The sequence below is a fragment of the Bufo gargarizans genome, chromosome 5 (assembly GCF_014858855.1).
Source record: "Bufo gargarizans isolate SCDJY-AF-19 chromosome 5, ASM1485885v1, whole genome shotgun sequence".
Lineage (NCBI taxonomy): Eukaryota > Metazoa > Chordata > Amphibia > Anura > Bufonidae > Bufo > Bufo gargarizans.
The window spans coordinates 467,249,113-467,256,923 of record NC_058084.1 but is presented as its reverse complement, the minus strand read 5'-3'; the positions used below and the strand labels follow the sequence as shown (position 1 = coordinate 467,256,923).

At 46.7% G+C, this 7,811-nt stretch overlaps 1 long non-coding RNA gene across 1 annotated transcript; it reads right to left on the bottom strand.

The window, feature by feature from the left end:
- Positions 1–886: 886 nt before the first annotated feature.
- LOC122937748 lies at positions 887–7,157 on the bottom strand. The gene is made up of 4 exons (XR_006389910.1): positions 7,143–7,157; positions 3,047–3,188; positions 1,861–2,077; positions 887–1,040 (listed from the first exon to the last, which is right to left on the bottom strand). It is a non-coding gene; the product is annotated as an uncharacterized LOC122937748 (long non-coding RNA).
- Between the last annotated feature and the right edge of the window lie 654 nt (positions 7,158–7,811).

Sequence of the window (7,811 nt, the reverse complement as noted above, 5' to 3'; positions counted from 1 at the left end):
CATAATACTGTATCACATGTACTGTACATAGATACATATATACTGTATACACACGTACCATACATAGATACATATATACTGTATACACACGTACTGTACATAGATACATATATACTGTATACAGACGTACTGTACATAGATACATATATACTGTATACACACGTACTGTACATAGATACATATATACTGTATACACACGTAGCGTACATACTTACATACTCTATACACACGTACCTTACATAGATACATATATACTGTATACACACTGTACATAGATACATATATACTGTATACACACTGTACATAGATACATATATACTGTATACACACGTAGCGTACATACTTACATACTCTATACACACGTACCTTACATAGATACATATATACTGTATACACACTGTACATACATACATATATACTGTATACTCACACACTGTACATAGATACATATATACTGTATACTCACATACTGTACATAGATACATATATACTGTATACACACGTAGCGTACATACTTACATACTCTATACACACGTACCTTACATAGATACATATATACTGTATACACACTGCACATAGATACATATATACTGTATACACACACACTGTACATAGATACATATATACTGTATACACGTACTGTACATAGATACTTATATACTGTATACACACGTACTGTACATAGATACATATATACTGTATACACACATACTGTACATAGATACATATATACTGTATACACACGTACCGTACATACTCATATACACTGTATACAGATACACATATATACTGTATACATAGTCCAATATACAGGTGAGCACACATATATACCGTATGCACATATGCGGCTATACATACACTCACATATACAATGTACGCTGTATATACAATATAGATATAAAGCGGTATATATTTCCGCCCCTCACCTTGGCTGTCATTATGGGGACGCACTTTCGGTTCATCCAGTCGCGTCTCTGACAATTTGTCTGTTTCATGATGAATCTTACTTTAACAAATGTTCCTTTAACATCAAAGTTTTCCTAAAAGTGACAGAAATGATCATAGAAAACTGTACAGAATCCTGGAGAAACTAATAATGACTGGGAAATGCCTCCAGGCCTCTGTCCACCCTGATGGTCACCACTCACCATGCCTCCAGGCCTCTGTCCACCCTGATGGTCACCACTCACCATGCCTCCAGGTCTCTGTCCACCCGATGGTCACCACTCATCATGCCTCCAGGCCTCTGTCCACCCATGGTCACCACTCACTATGCCTCAGGCTCTGTCCACCCTGATGGTCACCACTCACCATGCCTCCAGTCTCTGTCCACCTGATGGTCACCACTCACCATGCCTCCAGGTCTCTGTCCACCCTGATGGTCACCACTCACCATGCCTCCAGTCTCTGTCCACCCTGATGGTCACCACTCACCATGCCTCCAAGCCTCTGTCTCCACCCTGATGGTCACCACTCACCATGCCTCCAGGCCTCTGTCCACCCTGATGGTCACCACTCACCATGCCTCCAGGCCTCTGTCCACCCCTGATGGTCACCACTCACCATGCCTCCAGGCCTCGGTCCACCCTGATGGTCACCACTCACCATGCCTCCAGGCCTCTGTCCACCCTGATGGTCACCACTCACCATGCCTCCAGGCCTCTGTCACCACCCTGATGGTCACCACTCACCATGCCTCCAGGCCTCTGTCCCACCCTGATGGTCACCACTCACCATGCTCCAGGCCTCGGTCCACCCTGATGGTCCACCACTCACCATGCCTCCAGGCCTCTGTCCACCCTGATGGTCACCACTCATCATGCCTCCAGGCCATTGTCCACCCTGATGGTCACCACTCACCTGTTGCGTTGCGGCCAGCATGGAGGACACTTGGAACGCATTTTTGACCTTGTTGCTCTTGTGGAAATCCTCCCGGACCAGTCTGACCGCCTCTGTCTGAGGGTCTGTGAGGGAATCCACTGGGACACGGCCGCTCACAGAAGTCACCAGAAGAACAGCGATCCACCACCAACCAGCCATGGTTACCATCAACTATGGTCCAAATCTTCTAGTAATCCTGGAAGAGAAAGACATGTGTGACCCTGAGGGTCCATCCTCTCATGGTCATAAAGGGGCAGCTTTACTGAGGCTGGCGTTTCACTTGCCGGTGTAAATAAAGATCTTTGGAGAACCTCAACTAGTTGGGGCTGAGTTGCACTGATTGCTAAATAATGAGGCTCAAGACTGACACTCTCCAGCGACTTCACAGGATACAATGTATTCTTCCAAATTCTGTGCTCAGCCCCATTAGGGGGCGCTATTGTAATCTTTCCTCCCCCCATGTACGCCCCCGCTGTCTTGTCCCACATACTCTGCTCTGTGGTTGTCGACTTCTTACATGATTTTCAGCACAAATTCTGCCCCGAAATTGAGTGGTGTCCACTCAAGACCCACCTCCCCTTGGTGGGAATTCGCTCCGCAGTCAGGAATTTTCTTCAGGTGAATTAGAAATCCGCGCCGCAGAAACAAAATCTAATTGACGTTCTCGTTACTGCTGCGGTTTCTGTGGGTGACACTGCTAAATCTGCGCCTGGATCCGTGACCGAAATCTAATGGTCAAATCTGCCATGTGAACATGACCTAAAGGGGATCTCCAATTCCACTGGTTTCTTTAGGGGTCTCCCAACATGTTATGTCTCCACAGCCTGCTGGTGGGCAATTGGGGGTACTGCGCCCCATGAGCTCTCAGGCAGCACCAGACCCCGGGGTTCCTCTTTTGGACTGCCCACTCCTGTCTGATGTTTACACTAGGAGTGATACAATGTATATATTATGTATCTATGGACACATGAGAAGATATGGATCTCACACAACGACCCATAAATGCCGCGCTCTGACCATCTGAAAAGCCGTAAGGAATGGCGGTGCGGTCCGGTCCCGACGACTCGCCCCCGCACTGATATCATCTCTCAGTGACCGGTCGGGGGGGCACATACTTTCAGGGTCATTCACTAAAAGTTCATCTGTAAATCCGCAGCATAGTTACCTATTACTTCTACACACCGGCCGCCTCCGTGCAATGATGGGGGTCGCTCTCCGTTTAGGGGGCAGTCAGTGACCGATGAGGGGCTCACATGGATCCGGCCTCTCTCCCCAGCAGATGTCTGTGCCGTCTGGAAAGCCCCATCCTGGAAACCACAGAAGGAGGAGAATCCTAAGAAAGTGAAAGTAGGAGGCCAAACCCTGCAGATCCTGTTTACAGTGTGCGGCTGCACCCACAGCACCATGTGAGCGTCATGTCACTGCCTGTCCTCACAGGTACTCTGCAGGCAACAGCGCCACCCCTCGCCCATGGATGTGTCTGGTATTGCAATAGATGAAATGGTTTCCTGACCTGAGACGCAGCGAACAGAAGAAGAGGCGAGTGTTCTCCAGCCCCAGGAACACGGGGTACCGCCATCCAGCAGGATTTATTTTAAAGCCACATTAATTCCGTGGCGCTCTACATCCAGACAGGTTACACAAATATAAAAAGAAACTACTAGAGGACTGGTACAGAGGGGGAGAGGAGCCTGACCACAAGAGCTTACAATCTACAAGAGAAGGGGAGAACACAGTAGGTGACGGTATAGGCTGCTCGTCGGTGTGGGGTGGCAGCATGCTCATGGCAGGGGGTCCCGAAGAGGCGGTTTTCAGGTCACTCTTGAAGGTTTGGATGTTGGGGGAGAATCTGATGGGTTGGAGCAGGGAGTTCCAGAGTAGAGGAGCGGCGCAGGAGAAATCTGTAGAGGATTGTGTGAGGAACAGAGGAGGAGATCACGTGTAGAGCAGGGGCCGCACGTACACACAGACCCTGCTGTAACGGATGACTAAAGTATCCATGGCGCTGAGAACTAGGTGGCACTATAATATTTACATGATACACAGTGTCAGACCTGCAGTACTAGATGTCATCACTAGGTGGCACTATTATATGTACATGATACACAGTGTCAGACCTGCAGTACTAGATGACATCACTAGGTGGCACTATTATATGTACATTATATAGTGTCCGACCTGCAGTACTAGATGACATCAGTAGGTGGCACTATTATATGTACATGATACACAGTGTCAGACCTGCAGTACTAGATGACATCACTAGGTGGCACTATTATATGTACATGATACACAGTGTCAGACCTGCAGTACTAGATGACATCACTAGGTGGCACTATTATATGTACATGATACACAGTGTCAGACCTGCAGTACTAGATGACATCACTAGGTGGCACTATTATACGTACATGACACAGTGTCAGACCTGCAGTACTAGATGACATCAGTAGGTGGCACTATTATATGTACATGATATACAGTGTCAGACCTGCAGTACTAGATGACATCACTAGGTGGCACTATTATATGTACATGATACACAGCGTCAGACCTGCAGTACTAGATGACATCACTAGGAGGCACTATTATATGTACATGAGGACACAGTGTCAGTCCTGCCAGTACTAGGTGACATCACTAGGTGGCACTATTATATGTACATGATACAGTGTCAGTCCTGCAGTACTAGAGTGACTCACTAGGTGGCACTATTATCTGTACATGCTACACAGCGTCAGACCTGCAGTACTAGATGCCATCACTAAGTGGCACTATTATATGTACATGATACCAGTGTCAGACCTGCAGTACTAGATGACATCACTAGGTGGCACTATTATATGTACATGATACACAGTGTCAGACCTGCAAGTACTAGATGGACATCACTAGGTGGCAATATTATAGTACATGACACAGTGTCAGACCTGCATTACTAGATGACATCAGTAGGTGGCACTATTATATGTACATGATATACAGTGTCAGACCTGCAGTACTAGATGACATCACTAGGTGGCACTATTATATGTACATGACCCAGTGTCAGACCTGCAGTACTAGATGACATCACAAGGAGCACTATTATATGTACATGATACAGTGTCAGTCCTGCAGAGTACTAGATGACATCACAAGGAGGCACTATTATATGTACATGATACACAGTGTCAGACCTGCAGTACTAGATGACATCACAATGGAGGCACTATTATATGTACATGATACCGTGTCAGACCTGCAGTACTAGATGACATCACTAGTGGCACTATTATATGTACATGATACAGTGTCAGTCCTGCAGTACTAGATGACATCACTAGGTGGCACTATTATATGTACATGATACACAGCGTCAGACCTGCAGTACTAGATGACATCACTAGGTGGCACTATTATATGTACATGATACACAGTGTCAGTCCTGCAGTACTAGATGACATCACTAGGTGGCACTATTATATGTACATGATATACAGTGTCAGAACCTGCAGTACTAGATGGACCATCACTAGGTTGCACTATTATATGTACATGATACACAGTGTCAGACCTGCAGTACTAGATGAATCACTAGGTGGCACTATTATATGTACATGATACACAGTGTCAGACCTGCAGTACTAGATGACATCACTAGGGTGACACCTATTATCTGTACATGGATATACAGTGTCAGACCTGCAGTACTAGATGACATCACTAGGTGGCACTATTATATGTACATGATACACAGCGTCAGACCTTGCAGTACTAGATGACATCACAAGGAGGCACTATTATATGTACATGATACAGTGGTCAGTCCTGCAGTACTAGATGACAGCACTAGGTGGCACTATTATATGTACATGATACACAGCGTCAGACCTGCAGTACTAGAATGACATCACAAGGAGGCACTATTATATGTACATGATATACAGTGTCAGACCTGCAGTACTAGATGACATCACTAGGTGGCACTATTATATTTACATGATACAGTGTCAGTCCTGCAGTACTAGATGACATCACTAGGTGGCACTATTATATGTACATGATACACAGCGTCAGACCTGCAGTACTAGATGACATCACTAGGTGGCACTATTATATGTACATGATACACAGTGTCAGTCCTGCAGTACTAGATGACATCACTAGGAGGCACTATTATATGTACATGATACACAGTGTCAGTCCTGCAGTACTAGATGACATCACAAGGAGGCACTATTATATGTACATGATACAGTGTCAGTCCTGCAGTACTAGATGACATCACAGGAGGCACTATTCTAATGTACATGATACAGTGTCAGACCTGCAGTACTAGGATGACATCACTAGGTGGCACCTATTCTATGTACATGATACAACAGTGTCAGACCTGCAGTACTAGATGACATCACTAGGTGGCACTATTATATGTACATGAAACAGTGTCAGTCCTGCGTACTAGATGACATCACTAGGTGGCACTATTATATGTACATGAACACAGTGTCAGCCTGCATACTAGATGACATCCATAGGTGGCACTATTATATGTACATGATACAGTGTCAGACCTGCAGTACTAGATGACATCACTAGGAGGCATATTATATGTACATGATACACAGTGTCAGACCTGCAGTACTAGATGACTCACTAGGTGGCACTATTATATGTACATGATACAGTGTCAGACCTGCAGTACTAGAGGACATCACTAGGTGGCACTATTATATGTACATGATACAGTGTCAGTCCTGCAGTACTAGATCACATCACTAGGTGGCACTATTATATGTACATGACACAGTGTCAGACCTGCAGTACTAGATGACATCACTAGGTGGCACTATTAGATGTACATGATACACAGTGTCAGTCCTGCAGTACTAGATGACATCACTAGGTGGCACTATAATATTTACATGATATAGTGTCAGACCTGCAGTACTAGATGACATCACTCCAATTCCACTGGTTTCTTTAGGGGTCTCCCAACATGTTATGTCTCCACAGCCTGCTGGTGGGCTCTTGGGGGTACTGCGCCCCATGAGCTCTCAGGCAGCACCAGACCCCGGGGTTCCTCTTTTGGACTGCCCCCTCCTATACGACCCATAAATGCCGCGCTCTGACCATCCGAAAAGCCGTAAGGAATGGCGGTGCGGTCCGGTCCTGACGACTCGCCCCCGCACTGATATCATCTCAGTGACCGGTCGGGGGGGCACATACTTTCAGGGTCATTCACTAAAAGCTCATCTGTAAATCCGCAGCATAGTTACCTATTACTTCTACACACCGGCCGCCTCCGTGCAATGATGGGGGTCGCTCTCCGTTTAGGGGGCAGTCAGTGACCGGTGAGGGGGCTCACATGGATCCGGCCTCTCTCCCCAGCAGATGTCTGTGCCGTCTGGAAAGCCCCATCCTGGAAATCACCAGAAGGAGGAGAATCCTAAGAAAGTGAAAGTAGGAGCCAAACCCTGCAGATCCTGTTACAGTGTGCGGCTGCACCCACAGCATCATGTGAGCGTCATGTCACTGCCTGTCCTCACAGGTACTCTGCAGGCAACAGCGCCGCCCCTCGCCCATGGATGTGTCTGGTATTGCAATCAATGAAATGGTTTCCTGACCTGAGACGCAGCGAACAGAAGAAGAGGCGAGTGTTCTCCAGCCCCAGGAACACGGGGTACCGCCATCCAGCAGGATTTGTTTTAAAGCCACATTAATTCCGTGGCGCTCTACATCCAGACAGGTCACACAAATATAAAAAGAAACTACTAGAGGACTGGTACAGAGGGGGAGAGGAGCCTGACCACAAGAGCTTACAATCTACAAGAGAAGGGGAGAACACAGCAGGTGACGGTATAGGCTGCTCGTCGGTGTGGGGTGGCAGCATGCTCATGGCAGGGGGTCGGCTTTCCTGAAGAGGCGGTTTTCAGGTCACTCTTGAA